Raw genomic sequence first — 14,353 nt, forward strand, 5'->3', positions numbered from 1 at the left:
AACTTGATATAAACATTGAAGAGAAAATAATTAATACGAAAATCAATTTACATTTCATATAAATAAAATATACTTTTAGGTACTGTTCAATTCATAATCAATTTATGTTTCATAAAAACTACATATACAATTATACACTTTTTAATCTATATCCATTAGTTTAATTAGCCTAACATATATCACTGAGAACTCAAGGTATCTAAGTACATTGAGATTGTGCACTATAATTGCAGTCACCACTGCTCATATAATTTGCACCAAAGTGCCACGTAGAATATGCATCGAAGTGCCACATAGATTTATCCCGAAGGACTGCGTAGAATTTGTCTCGAAGGACCACATAGAATTTGTACCAAAGGACCACGTAGAACCCTCGACTCTTGGCATGCCAACTATACCTTTAATTCTCATAACATATACTTTGGGCTTTAACCATTTAATTATTTTACATCTTATAAATCAAATTGTCATTTGTTCACATCAAACATATACTCATTGCATTTTCACATAGCCTTTCTTAACTTATCATTTATTCACATAGATCATATACTCGTAGTATTTCATATTCCATTCTTCAAATTATTATTTCTTCCCATAGAACATATTCACATAATTTATATACTTATAATATTTCACATAAAATATATATAAATATACTTGTCGCAATAAAATTAAAACATTACTATTAAAATATGATTTAGCTAAAACCATAAATAATATAAATCATTTTGTTTAAAAACATTTGAGGTTGGCTCCTCACAAACCATCCTTTAATATTATATAGAATAAGTAAGTAGAACACACCATTGCCTCACTTAAACCCTAGGCAACTCCTTTTCACTTACAGTCTGTCTTTATACGTTAATTCGTTCAGCACTGGTTTTCGATCGAATCTACACGATAACATGACCACGATGAATATCAAAGCTTACTTAACTGTTAACCAATCAACATTTACATAACTAAATAAAACACATAATTCTCAATTTCAGACTGGATATTATCAGTACTCTACACCCAGTACTGATACTTCCCTTCTATGGTATCGATACCTACTTCAGTATCGATACCTAATATGCATTATGTATTTTCATTTTTTAATTACAATATCGATAACTTACTATTGGTATCGATACCCCTACCAGTATCGACACTACTACCATTCAATATCGATATTGTTCTTCTGATTCATATAATTTCATTCTCTTTAACCTTATAGTATTGGTATTGTTCTTTCGGTATCGATACCCTTACCCAGATTTCACTTATTTCATTTCAAAATTTACCCAAAACTCACCTAAATCTCATATTTTTAACCCCATTTAAACCCTTAAACCCAATAGCATTATCACAACCAACTTATATCACTTAAATCCCCTTTAACATCCAAAATTCTCCATAGAACACTTGAAACTAAAAATCATACCCAATCTTCAACATTGTTCCCAATCCTTTCTAACACTTTAAACATCTTATCATACATTTGACAAGTCAAATATATCTTTAAAATCCAATTACTAATCAATTTTCATCAATTATCTTAGAAACCCACTTTACTAAATCACCATTAAATCCTTAATCACTTAGTTTCTACACATCTTTAAGTTTTCTTAAGCTTCTATATCACCCAAGACCTCAAGACCAAATCAAAAATGAAAGAAACAATAAGCTTTGAAATCTCTTACCCTAGCATGGAGAGTCACGGTGGAGAAAGAAAGAAAAGAAGATGAAGAGAAGAGTTTCCATATTTTTCTTTCATTTTCTCTATTTATCACATGTTAAATATTCTTAAAAATGAATTTTAAATCCATTCCATACTAAAAGGCCATAATGCCCTTTTATTGTTCAATCTTTGATAATAAGTCCTAGACAAAAATTTCCAAAATCAGTCCTTAAACTTTTCAATTTATTAAAATTTAACCACTAAAATTTAAATCCTTACATTTTAGTCATTGATTCAATGTTTAGGGTATTACACCATCATTTCCATTAATGAATCGACTTGGCTGCTATGTTGTTGACCATATACGATATGATCTCATTCACTATCATCTGCATGTTTTGTCGAATATGCTTAAGTGTCTTTCATTACATCCCATAAACCTCCAACCCGAGTCGACTGAGTCTTGGTTGAACTATGATATGCAAGATAGAAATCGAAACTAGTATGAGATGCATAATAGTAATCTTCTGTTGTAGATGCTAAAGTAGAAGAAGAAGAAGAAGAAGAAGAAGAAGAAGTCGATGATTTCTTCTTAGACTTGGCAAATATGGCCTGATGTTGTTCCCATTCTCCCCTATGTTGCGTTGTCTTGAGATATGGTTTCCCATTTTCTTCATAATTTCAGAGATAGGGAGAATGGTCAAAATCTAGGTCCAACGGTATAATCTCGTAATGCGGGGGACCGATTACTAACGTTGATACAATAGCTCAATGTAGTAAGCGTGCTTTATTGGTCAATTTTCAGTGTGTTTTCCACGTATATCAATTCTATGAAGTGCATCCATATCAATGATTTGCGTAGGAATCGGCTGATGCGACACAAAATGTCGCAATACTCTATCAGGGACGTGCCACTTAACAATCGAAAAATTTAATACAAGCGTCGAAGCACACCATAAATTAGACCCCTAAAAAAATCACACTGGTAATAACTGGTAGATCTCATCATTAGCATACGAAAGCCAATAAAACTGTAAATATTAATTATCAACGGAAGTATATATAAAGTTAAAATTTCAAAAAAATAAGAAAAAAATTAATATATATCGCTTGATTACCTCGTATGGTAAAACCTTTCCCAAAACTTGGTAGCTCAACATCGTGGGGTCGTAATTGTTCTGCCTGATCACGGGCACAATTCAGAGGAACACTGAGTTGGTAAGTGACGTCTTCCAAAGTAATTGTCGCTTCACCAATTGGGAAATGGAAAGTGTGCATCTCAGGCTGCCAACGTTCGATCAAAGCCTTAATCAACACTGGGTACACCTTGAAACCACGTACAAATATGGCTAGAAATAAACCGGATTGCTGAAGATATATAAACATCTGCTGATACGAATTTCTCAATGCCATCATGTGCTGATGAATGCTTCGTTCTTCTTCTGGTTGGAGTTCAATTGACGAAATATGGACATTATCGAGGTGCAACATTTCTTCTCGATAAGCCGTTTTTTGGGATTTTCAGAGAAAGTATGATTTTCTATAATTTTTTTGAAATAGTAGATGGTGAAATACCAAAACCCCAAACCCTTATTTATAGCCCTAATCCCAATGACTACAAATGGTTAGGGATTTCAGAAGTTCGACTGAACTCGTTATCTCGAGGTAACGGTTCCATGATGATTGTTGCCCAAGTGACCGTTATAGCTGCCCGTTAACCAATGGCTATAAACGACTATATTTTTTTAATTCGAGGAGGTGACAGGTTCCCTTAATTTTTTAAAAATTTTAAACTTAAATTATTTTTATAATTTAAAAATTTAATAGAGGTGACAAGTCCCATTTATTACAATAATTTAATGCCCATATGGGGCCTATTAAAAAATAATATCCAAGGGAACACATCACCTTAAGATGACGAGTTCCAGCTACACTATAACATTTGTCGTATTCCTCAAAATAAAAAATGGGGTGTCCTATAACCCTAAATTAAAAACTTGAATGGCTTATTAGGAAAAAAACCAAAAACTATTAAAAAAGAAAAGAAAAATGGGCTCACTCGGAATAATTTGGAAGGGAAGGGCCTAGGAGAGCTCATTGTCAACATTGTAGGAAGCCAGGAAAAGACCTTAGAGGACCTGAGTTAGATGGAATTTAAAAGAAATGAAATCCAAGTCTCATTGGAGGAAGAAGTTGAAATGGTACAAGCCCGCTTATTGAATGGGCGGGAGGATCCACTATTCAACTGGGCCGCGAGAGTGTATTTTCTAAATAATAGCAAAGACTTAGGCAAATCAAGGGCTACGATCCAAAGAAATGAACTACCAAATGATAACAGTGAAAAGAGGCATAAAGTGATTGAGGCATTCAACTGTGACCTGGAGAAGGATCCCATAGACACATCCTTTCCCGTTCTTGTCAATTTTGGTGGGAGAAAAAAGTGAGGAAATTTGGTTCTCTTCTGTCTCTTCAAGACAAAGTTCTATCCAAGGCTAATAGAAGGAAAAGGGAAAGAGCATTAGAGAAAAACAAATTAAGGGGTTGGTTCTAGAGTGCTTGCAAATTTCAGAGCAGTCACTCTCTGACTCTGATCTTAATAATAGATGGCGAGCGGCAAAACAGGAGGCGGAGATACTCTGGAATTGAGAAAGATGCTGGGTATTCAAGTAACTGGAAAAGAACAGGAGTTTGTGAATAAATTGATTAATCTAGACGTAGACACCCATTTTTTTAAAAGATAAAATTAGTAAGAGTTCCTCTATTATGAGGATTTTTTCACAACTATATTTTTTAAAGCAACAACCACACCAACAAACGTACAACAACCGAGTAATGAGTCTAGTCGCATTAGGATTCTATTGTTAATAGGATACTAAAAATAGTTAGTTTTTTCACTATAAATACATGTAATCCTCCCCATTTGTAACACACGATTTACATACAACATATAGAGGAAAACACGAAAAAAATACAAAGGCAAAGCTATTATAAACGATTCGAAAAGGAAATAAAAGATAGCATCTTTTTTTTACATTGATTCGTTCATTTCTCGCATGTGCATGTTATTTTTATTGAGATTTGGTATGAATAACCCAAAGCGTGGGTTGCGCCAATGACCAAAAGGGGGTGGGATTTTGAAGTTTCGAACCTAGATCTACTCCCGAGGCATGTTCATTTTTTAAAGTATTTAATATTCCCCTAAGTCAATTTTAATATTTAATTTACCTTGAAATTTGCCTTTTAATTTTACTTTTATATTAATTTCGTCTCATATATATAGATTTTTAATTATATTTTTTATTTATTTACTATATTCCTCTTTTTTTATTTATATTATATTATTTTTAATATATATATCTTATATCATTATTTATATATATATATATATATATATATATAGACGTATTAATTTTTTTACATTTACTATGTATATATTTTTTTTCTTAATATTATATTTTTTATATATATTTTCTTAATATTCTATTTTTGTTTTATTTATTTATATATATTATATTTTACTTTATTTATTTTTTCTATTATTGTTTTCTCAATATCATGTATATCTTTATTTTTTATTTGTTTTACTTAGTATTATATATTTATTATTTTTATTTGTTTTAGTAAATACTACTTTATATGTACACATTATTTTTATTTTTCTTAATTTCTTTTATCTTTTTTAATTTTTTTATTCCATTAATTTTTTTCCTTTATCTGTGTCTTTGTTTTTTAACATTTTATTCATTTTTATTATTTTTATTATTTTTTACGTGTTTTGTTATTTTCCATTTTTTCTTGTTTTATTTATTATTCTCTTGTTTGCACACTTGCTATCCTAATTCGATTTTATACTCCGCTATTTATCTAACGTTTTTATCTTTTAAGGGTATTCAAATCAATTAATTGTAAGTAATTTGAATCGGGTATGTTAAATTTTAATTTTAATTTCGAATTTTCGCAACTAAGACAACCGGCAAATTAATTGGTACCGAAAGGGCGGTTCAAGGGTGCTAATCCTTCCTTGGTCGTAACTGACTCCCGAACCCGACACATTTCTAGTAAAATCGCAGATCAGGTAAGATGGTGTCCGACCCACCTAAATTCGTTTTAAAATGGTCGATGGCGACTCCAATCCACATTTTTCAAGTCGAAGCCCAATTTCGGGGCCCAATCGAAAGACGGTTACGACAGTTTGGCGACTCCGCTGGGGACAGGTAAGTGAGTCAGACCGAAATTATTTTCCGGTTGTCTCTTTTAGCGAAAATTACAAGTTTAAATTTTAATTTATTTATTCGATTCTAATTGTTTATCTTTGATTATTTTTCAAATAAATAGTTGTACTGACGTTTTTTAATGATTTCAGATTTTTCAAAATTTCCATCTCAGGCTCTATACCTGAGCTCCGAACCCTTTTAAGTGGGGGCGAAAACGACGCATTCGTGGGAATTTAATCTCCGTATGGGCCTAGCAAGTAACCTTCGGGATTCATATAACTTATGCCTTCGTGTGAATTTATTCTCCGTATGGGCATAAGGGAATGTTTCCTCTCGAGTTTAACTTAGTCCACTCGAGCTTGTAATGGGCTTAGGACTAAGGGTCTGGTAAGCCTAAGGGGGCACCGGCAAGGAGAACTTGGGTACCGTTTTTTTAGAACCTTGTTGAAAACATTTTGTATTTCGATATAACAAATTAAGTTAAATGAATTTTAAGATTTTCCAAATGATTTTCTAAGTATATTCGATAGAATTATTCGAATATCAAAACATTACTCCAAATCTTTCAAAGATCATTTTAATTCTTACTAAAAGTGTAAAATTAAGTTTTAATCTTAAAAACAATTTCAAAATAATTTTACAAAGTATTTCGAACCATTTCAACATCAAAAATTCCAGATTGCTCAGAGGGAACCGATTCCTCCCCAAGGGGGTACCGATTCCCCCCTGAACGGTTTGGTTCCGAGATTTACAGAATGCTCGGAGGGAACCGATTCCCCCATAGGAGGTATCGATTCCCCCCCTGTTCAACGGTCGAAATATTTGAATTTTACACTTAGGGAACCGATTCCCCCCACGCTCCAAGCTGTTTTATTAATTGTTTTCACACTAAAACGGCTATATGATCTTCACTAATCATCCCCAACGTTCAGAAGTGATTCAAGGTGTATTTAAACAAGTTCTGAAGCCCTTGATCAACAAGAAATCATAGAGAAACAAGAGAGAAAGCATCAAACACCAAGTTTGATCAAATCAAGCCAATTTTCCTTTCAATATTCATTTTGCTTTCAAGAACACCATTTGTGCTCATTTGTAATTATCTTTGAGTGTTCTTTTCTTGTTCTAGAATTGTGCAAACATCTTACCTTGTGAGGTTTTCGTTATAAGTTTTCAAATTTGTAATCTTCTCTTTGGGAAAGAGTGTTCTCAAGAATTGGGGTATATTCTTGAGGGTGTTGTAAGGTTATCTCTTTGGCCTCAAAAGAAAGAACAAATTAGTGAATTTGTTGGAAAATCCTTAGTGTGGATAGCTAAGGTAGTTGACGTAGACTTTGATTGAGAAAGTAGAACCACTTTAAATCGTTGTGCAATTACTTTCAATTTTCTGCAAAAGCTTCCACCAAATTTTTAATTGCCAATTCACCCCCTCTTGGCTAATTCCGTCAATCGATTAACTCAACAATTGGTATCAGAGCCTAACTCATTTGAAGGATTAATCGCCTCTTGAGTCGATTCGGGAAGAGTTATATCGATAATCAAAGTCATCAATGGCCTCCGCTTCAAACTTCGACTCCGGTCTCGACTCGATGCCCGTCAACAAGCCTCCTTTCTTCAATGGAGCTAACTATGCCTATTGGAAGAATAGAATGATGTACTTCATTCAAGCAAGTGACATGGGAGCATGGAATGCTGTAGAAGAAGGATACATCAAACCTCTCACTCATCCAAGGTTGTGGACTGAAGGAGAGACAAGAATATTCCAGCTCAACTCCAAAGCCATCCATATCATTTTTTGTGCTCTTGGACCAGATGAATACGGAAGAGTTTCATCGTGTACAACCGCCAAAGAAATATGGGACAAACTTCAAGTCACTCATGAAGGTACCGATGAGGTAAAGAAATCTAAAATTAGTATTCTAACGCATAGCTATGAAAATTTCAGGATGAAACCAAATGAAGATATCAAAGCTATGACGGATAGATTTTCAACGATTGTCAATGGTCTCAAATCATATGGAGAGATCATTTCAAATGAAAAGCTTGTGAGGAAGTTAGTCTACTCCCTCCCAAAATCGTGGCAACCAAAGAAGACGGCGATCATCGAGTCTAAGGATTTAACGTCCTTAACTCTTGAAGAGCTAATTGGGTCACTCCTCACTCATGAAATGATGCTCGAAGATGAGGTGGACCTCGACAAAATTGACGAGACAGCAAAGGAGAAGGAGAAGAAGAAAAACATTGGAGTTGCTCTCAAATCCACAAAAGATGAGAGTGATTCGAATAACGATGACGATGACGAGGAAATGGCATTGTTTGTCAAACGGTTCAGAAAATGATGAGACCTTATCAAGGAAGAAAATTCAAACGAAATGAAGGCCTAAAAAATGAACCGAAAGAGAAGGACCCAATCATTTGCTACGAATGCAAAAAGCCAGGGCATGTTAAATATGATTGCCCACAATTGAAGAAAAAGGGTCAATCAAAGAATAAGCACAAGGCTCATGTGGCTACATGGAGCGATGAAGAAAGTTCCGATGAAGAGGAACAAGAAGTAGCTAACTTGTGCTTGATGGCATTTGGGGAAGATTCTAAGGTAACCTCTAACTCATCCGATTTTGATGATTTATCCTATGATGAGTTATTAGAGGAATATAATGGGTTGGCTTCGGATTATGAGAAATTATTTTTAAAATATAAAAACGATGTTTCAAAATTGAAAAATGAAAACAAACTCATATCCAAAACCAACAACGATCTTGAAAGTAAAATCAAAGATTTGCAAATCAAACTAGAAGAGTTTTAAAAGAAAAATTTAGATTTGCAAAATTTACTTTCAAAGATCAATGATGATCATCAAAATAAAATTGATGATCTTAAAACTTGTTTTGATAAAGTTGGAACAAAACATTTTGAAAAAGGTGGAAATTCAAAATCCAACTTTGTTAGAAAAGGTTTTAGAAACTACAATCATAGAGGTCCCCAAAGAACCTCTAATGGAAAAATCGTTAGAAGTATGTGGGTTCCTAAAGAACTCATTACTACTAAAGATAAAAAATATCCTACACAAATGGATACCTAAGGGGACTAGGATTTTGGAAACTAATGAATATGGACCCAAAAGAATTTGGGTACCAAAAATCAAAAATTAATCTATGTTTGTAGGGAAAGGAGCATTGCTACAAGGCACGGGAAACAAATTCAAATTCATGGTACCTTGATAGTGGATGCTCAAGACACATGACCGGAGACAAAAGCCGGTTCATTGAGCTTAACGCCAAAAATGGAGGAGAAATGACTTTTGGAGACAATTCAAAAGGTCACATTGAAGGTATTGGTACAATAGGTAATACCTCTTCCATACAAATTAAGAATGTTTTATATGTGAATGGATTAAAGCATAATCTATTGAGTATTAGTCAATTATGCGATAAAGGATTCAATGTCTTATTTAAAATTAATGGTTGTAAAGTCATTGACATTGCATCTAATCGGATTATGCTTGTTGGTCATAGAATAGGGAACATTTACATGGTGGATTTAGATTCTTTTGATATGACTAATTTATGCCTAGTTGCTAAGGATGAACATGATAGTTGGTTATGGCATAGGAGACTAGGACATGCTAGTATGAGTGTTTTGCAACGGCTAATTCAAGGTGATTTAGTTCGAGGGTTGCCTTAGCTTAAATTTGATAATGATAAAATCTGTGATGCTTGTGCTAAAGGAAAATAAAAGCGTGTTTCTTTTAAATCCATTAATGACGTATCAACTAGTAGAGTATTACAATTGATCCATGTAGATCTTTTTGGGCCAACTAGGACTACTAGCTTGGGTGGAAAACAATATGCATTTGTCTTGGTAGATGACTATTCTAGATATACTTGGGTTTTATTTTTAAGTACTAAAGATGAAGCATTAGAACAGTTCATCACATTTTCAAAAATAATCCAAAATGAAAAGGGTTACTCTATAACTAGTGTTAGGAGTGATCATGGCACTGAATTTGAAAATCTTGGATTTATTGAATTTTGTAATTCTAATGGTATTAGTCATAATTTTTCAGCACCTAGAACCCCTAAACAAAATGGAGTTGTTGAGAGGAAAAATCGAACTTTAGAAGAAATGGCTAGAACCATGCTTTGTGAAAATAATTTGCCAAAATATTTTTGGGCGGAAGCCACAAATACTGCTTGTTATGTTGTTAATCGAGTAATGATTAGGCCAATTTTAAAGAAAACTCCATATGAAATTTTCAAAAATAAAAAGCCTAACATTAGCTATTTTCATCCTTTTGGATGTAAATGTTTTGTTTTAAACAACGGTAAAGAAAACCTTGGCAAATTTGATGCTAAAAGTGATGAAGGAATTTTTCTAGGTTACTCCTTAAATTCTAAAGCTTATCGAGTATTTAATAAAATAACTTTAGTTGTAGAAGAGTCTATACATGTTGTTTTCGATGATAATCCCCTTCCAAGGAAGGATTCTTGTGTGAATGATGATGTAGGTGTTATAAATACAAATGATGTTAGACATGAAGTTGGAGAACCATCATCAAAGGAAGAAACGAAAAATGAGGAAACTCATTATACTCTTGAGAATCCAACCATTGAAGAAAGGGAAGTATCTTATCCAAGAGAGTACAACTATGTCAAGGATGGTGAAATTATAGGTGATCCATCAAAAGGGGTAACAACTCGATCTTCTCTTAGAAATATTTGTAATTATGTTGCATTTATCTCATGCATAGAGCCTAAGAATATTAAACAAGCATTAAATGATGAACATTGGATTATGGCTATGCAAGAAGAGTTAAATCAATTTGAGAGAAGTAAAGTATGGACATTAGTTGAAAGGCCTAGTAATAAATCTACTGTAGGTACTAGATGGGTATTTAGGAATAAGCTTGATGAGAGTGGTAATATAGTGAGAAACAAGGCTAGAATTGTTGCTCAAGGGTATACTCAAGAAGAGGGCATAGACTATGATGAAACATACGCTCCCGTAGCTAGGATGGAAGCAATTAGAATGTTATTAGCATTTGCATGTTTTCATGAATTTAAATTATATCAAATGGATGTTAAAAGTGCATTTTTAAATGGTTTTATAAAAGAAGAAGTGTATGTGGAACAACCTCCAGGTTTTGAAGATTCAAAATCTCCAGATCATGTTCTTAAATTGACAAAAGCTCTTTATGGTTTAAAACAAGCTCCTAGAGCTTGGTATGAAAGATTGTCAAATTTTTTAATTGAAAAAGGTTTTTCAAAAGGAAAGGTTGACACTACATTGTTTTTAAAGCATAAAGGTAAAGATTTATTAGTAGTTCAAATTTATGTTGATGATATAATATTTGGTTCTACTAACAATGTTCTTTGCCAAGAATTTTCTAAGCTAATGCAAAGTGAGTTTGAGATGAGCATGATGGGGGAGCTCTCATTTTTCTTGGGACTCCAAATCAAGTAAAGAAAAGATGGCATCTTCATTAATCAAGCTAAGTACGTCAAAGATATGCTCAAGAAGTTTAGACTAGAAAATGGGAAACCTCATGAAATTCCAATGAGCTCTTCAACAAAGCTTGACTTAGATGAATGAGGTAAATGTGTAGATGTTAAATTATATAGGTCAATGATTAGCTCTTTGCTTTATCTAACTGCAAGTAGACCGGATATTATGTTTAGTGTTTGCTTATGTGCTAGATTTCAATAATGTCCTAAGGAATCACATTTACTAGCTGTTAAGAGAATCTTTAGATACCTTAAGGACACTCCTAGTTTAGGACTTTGGTATCCTAGAGACTCTAGTTTTAGCTTGCATGCCTTCTCTGATGCGGATTATGGAGGATGTAAATTAGATAGGAAAAGCACCTCCGGTACTTGCCAATTCCTTGGAAATATGTTGATTTCTTCGTTTTCAAAGAAACAAAATTGTGTTGCATTATCTACCACTGAAGCGGAATATATTTCAGCCGATAGTTGTTGTGCACAAGTTTTATGGATGAAACAACAACTTTTTGATTATGGAATTGAAGTAGGTACTATTCCTATCAAGTGTGACAATACTAGTGCTATTTGTCTCACTAAAAATCCCATCCAGCATTCTAGAACTAAACACATTGAAATTAGACATCACTTCATTAGAGACCATGTCACTAAGGAAGATGTAGTTCTAGAATTTGTTGATACTTTGCATCAATTAGCGGATATTTTTACAAAACCCTTAGATAAGGAAAGGTTTTGGACACTTAGGAGAGAATTAGGTTTAACTGACCTATCTTCAGTTAGGGTTTAAAATAATTTAGCACTTTTAATAAATACTGAAAAATGCTCATAATAGTAATTTTTGATTGCTTTCATTGCTATTAGTTAGGGGGAGTTTATGATTCTTGATGAAAAATTAATTTTATGTTCAAATATCGATTAAAGATTAATTTAATTGTTTGAACATAATTATTTTTCAATATATGAGTTGCCTATACCACTAGAGAAGATTAATTTAGCATTTTGTGTACTTAAAAATCGGATTTTAGCATTTTGGTGCAGAGGGAATCGATCCCCCCCATGAGGGAACCGATTCCCCCTACAGGGGAATCGATACCCCCCTGGGGTTCTGTTAAAATCGGGCAGAATACCCCAAAACCCCAAAATCCTCTTATTTTTCTTGCCGCCGTTCCCTCTCAACTATTTTCCCTATCTCCATTCTTGCCTCAAATCAACGATATTAATCGGAATTCGAATCAAATATCATCTTCTAAACCTGTTGGAATCATTAAATCCGTGCAAACAACATCTAAATCCCCTCAATCTTCATCTTTCAAGGTAAATTTTTCTAAACTCTCTATTCCATTGATTTTGAACATAGGATTAGTTTTTAATTAGTTCTAGGTTGAAATAGTGATCGGGCATTGATTGTTTAGTGATTAGAAACTAGATGTTACAACTAATTTCATCAAAAACACAAGAATTTTCCAAAAAATTAAAAAAAATGTTAATTTTCAAATTATTGTGTTTTGATTAAATTATGTTGTTGTTATGAAAACTATACATATATTGTTTCTCAAAACCATATTTTTCAAAAGTTTTTTTTTAAAAAAAAAACTTTGCCCATTAGGATTGATTTAGAGAACCTTGAAATATTGAGGACTCAATTGAGTTTTGGGATTAATTGAATTGCATACATTTGCTTTTAAAATTGCAGGTTATCCAATCTATTCCGATTTCCTTCACCATGTCTAATCCTAAACGTGCTAGGTCTTCATCTAGTCGTTCTAGTCGTCAACCAAATCCACCTCCAAATCCTCCTCCTATTCCTCAAAATCCTATTCCAAATCTTGATCCTAACTTGACTATCCAAAATTCTTGTTTCAATCAACCGGGTCCTAAAGATTATCGTTATTGGTTTTACCAATATTTTGACTCGTATAAGATTAGGGAAGAACGTATCCCATCTCTTCAAACTATGGTTTCTATTAACTTTAAATATCTCCCTATCTTGCACGAATGGAAATTTGATAAACTTTTCGAACTTGAACCCGTTGTCTATCATCAACTTGTTCGTATCTTCTATTGTAATGCCGTTTGTATCAAAAACCGTGACAAAACCAAAACATAGGAGTACATTCCTACCTCCTAGGACAATATTTCCATCTTGATCCGGCTTACATAGCCAATGCCTTAGGCTTGGATAATGAAGGTCTATGCCTTAGGCTTGGATAATGAAGGTTTATCAAATGAAAAACAAGTTTTAGGCTCACGATATAAATGAAATGATAGTGCAAGTGTTCTAGATCTTCATGAGCATTTTCTTCATCTCATGATCACTTGGTGGTTTTGACCATCCAGGGGTCGTTATTCTACTCTCAGAGCTTTAGATCTTTGGTGGTTGCATTGTTTTGAACACAATATAAAAATAAACCTTTCCGAGATTATCTTTGCTGAGATTGTTGAAACCGTTAACCTAGTGCCAAATAAGAAACTCTGTTCTTCACTAGTTTACGGTTGTATCCTTAGTAATCTCTTTTCTAAAGTCGAGCTTCGAGTTGGTCTAGATGCCTCCTTTCCTCTTAAGAAACAAATCAATCTTCTTTCTTTAACAAGAGCGGGATGGGTCAAAAATAAAGAAACCGGTGAATGGGTTCGATCTTCTGCAACTACTTTTGGAGCTAGTTCTTCACAAGCTCCACTCGAAGCTGACGAAGATCCAGAGTTTGAACAATTAATGAGGGATATCGATGAAACCGAGGATGAGCCTGAGCAATCCGAGGAGCACGCACAACAATCGACTCAAATGCCTCCATATTTTCAATCTTTTATGGAGACATTTGATTTCCGATATGCGACCATGGATTCGTGCTTTACTTCTATAGAGTCTCATTTATCCACAATGGGAGCTCCACAATTAGAAATTCTTCGGGAAATGCGTGCAAATAATGAAACAACCAATGCACGTATTAATGATCTCACTAACGAAATGGCCGCTATGC

This window comes from Hibiscus syriacus, unplaced genomic scaffold, assembly GCF_006381635.1.
Source record: "Hibiscus syriacus cultivar Baekdansim isolate YM2019G1 unplaced genomic scaffold, ASM638163v2 tig00110944_pilon, whole genome shotgun sequence".
Taxonomy (NCBI): Eukaryota; Viridiplantae; Streptophyta; class Magnoliopsida; order Malvales; family Malvaceae; genus Hibiscus; species Hibiscus syriacus.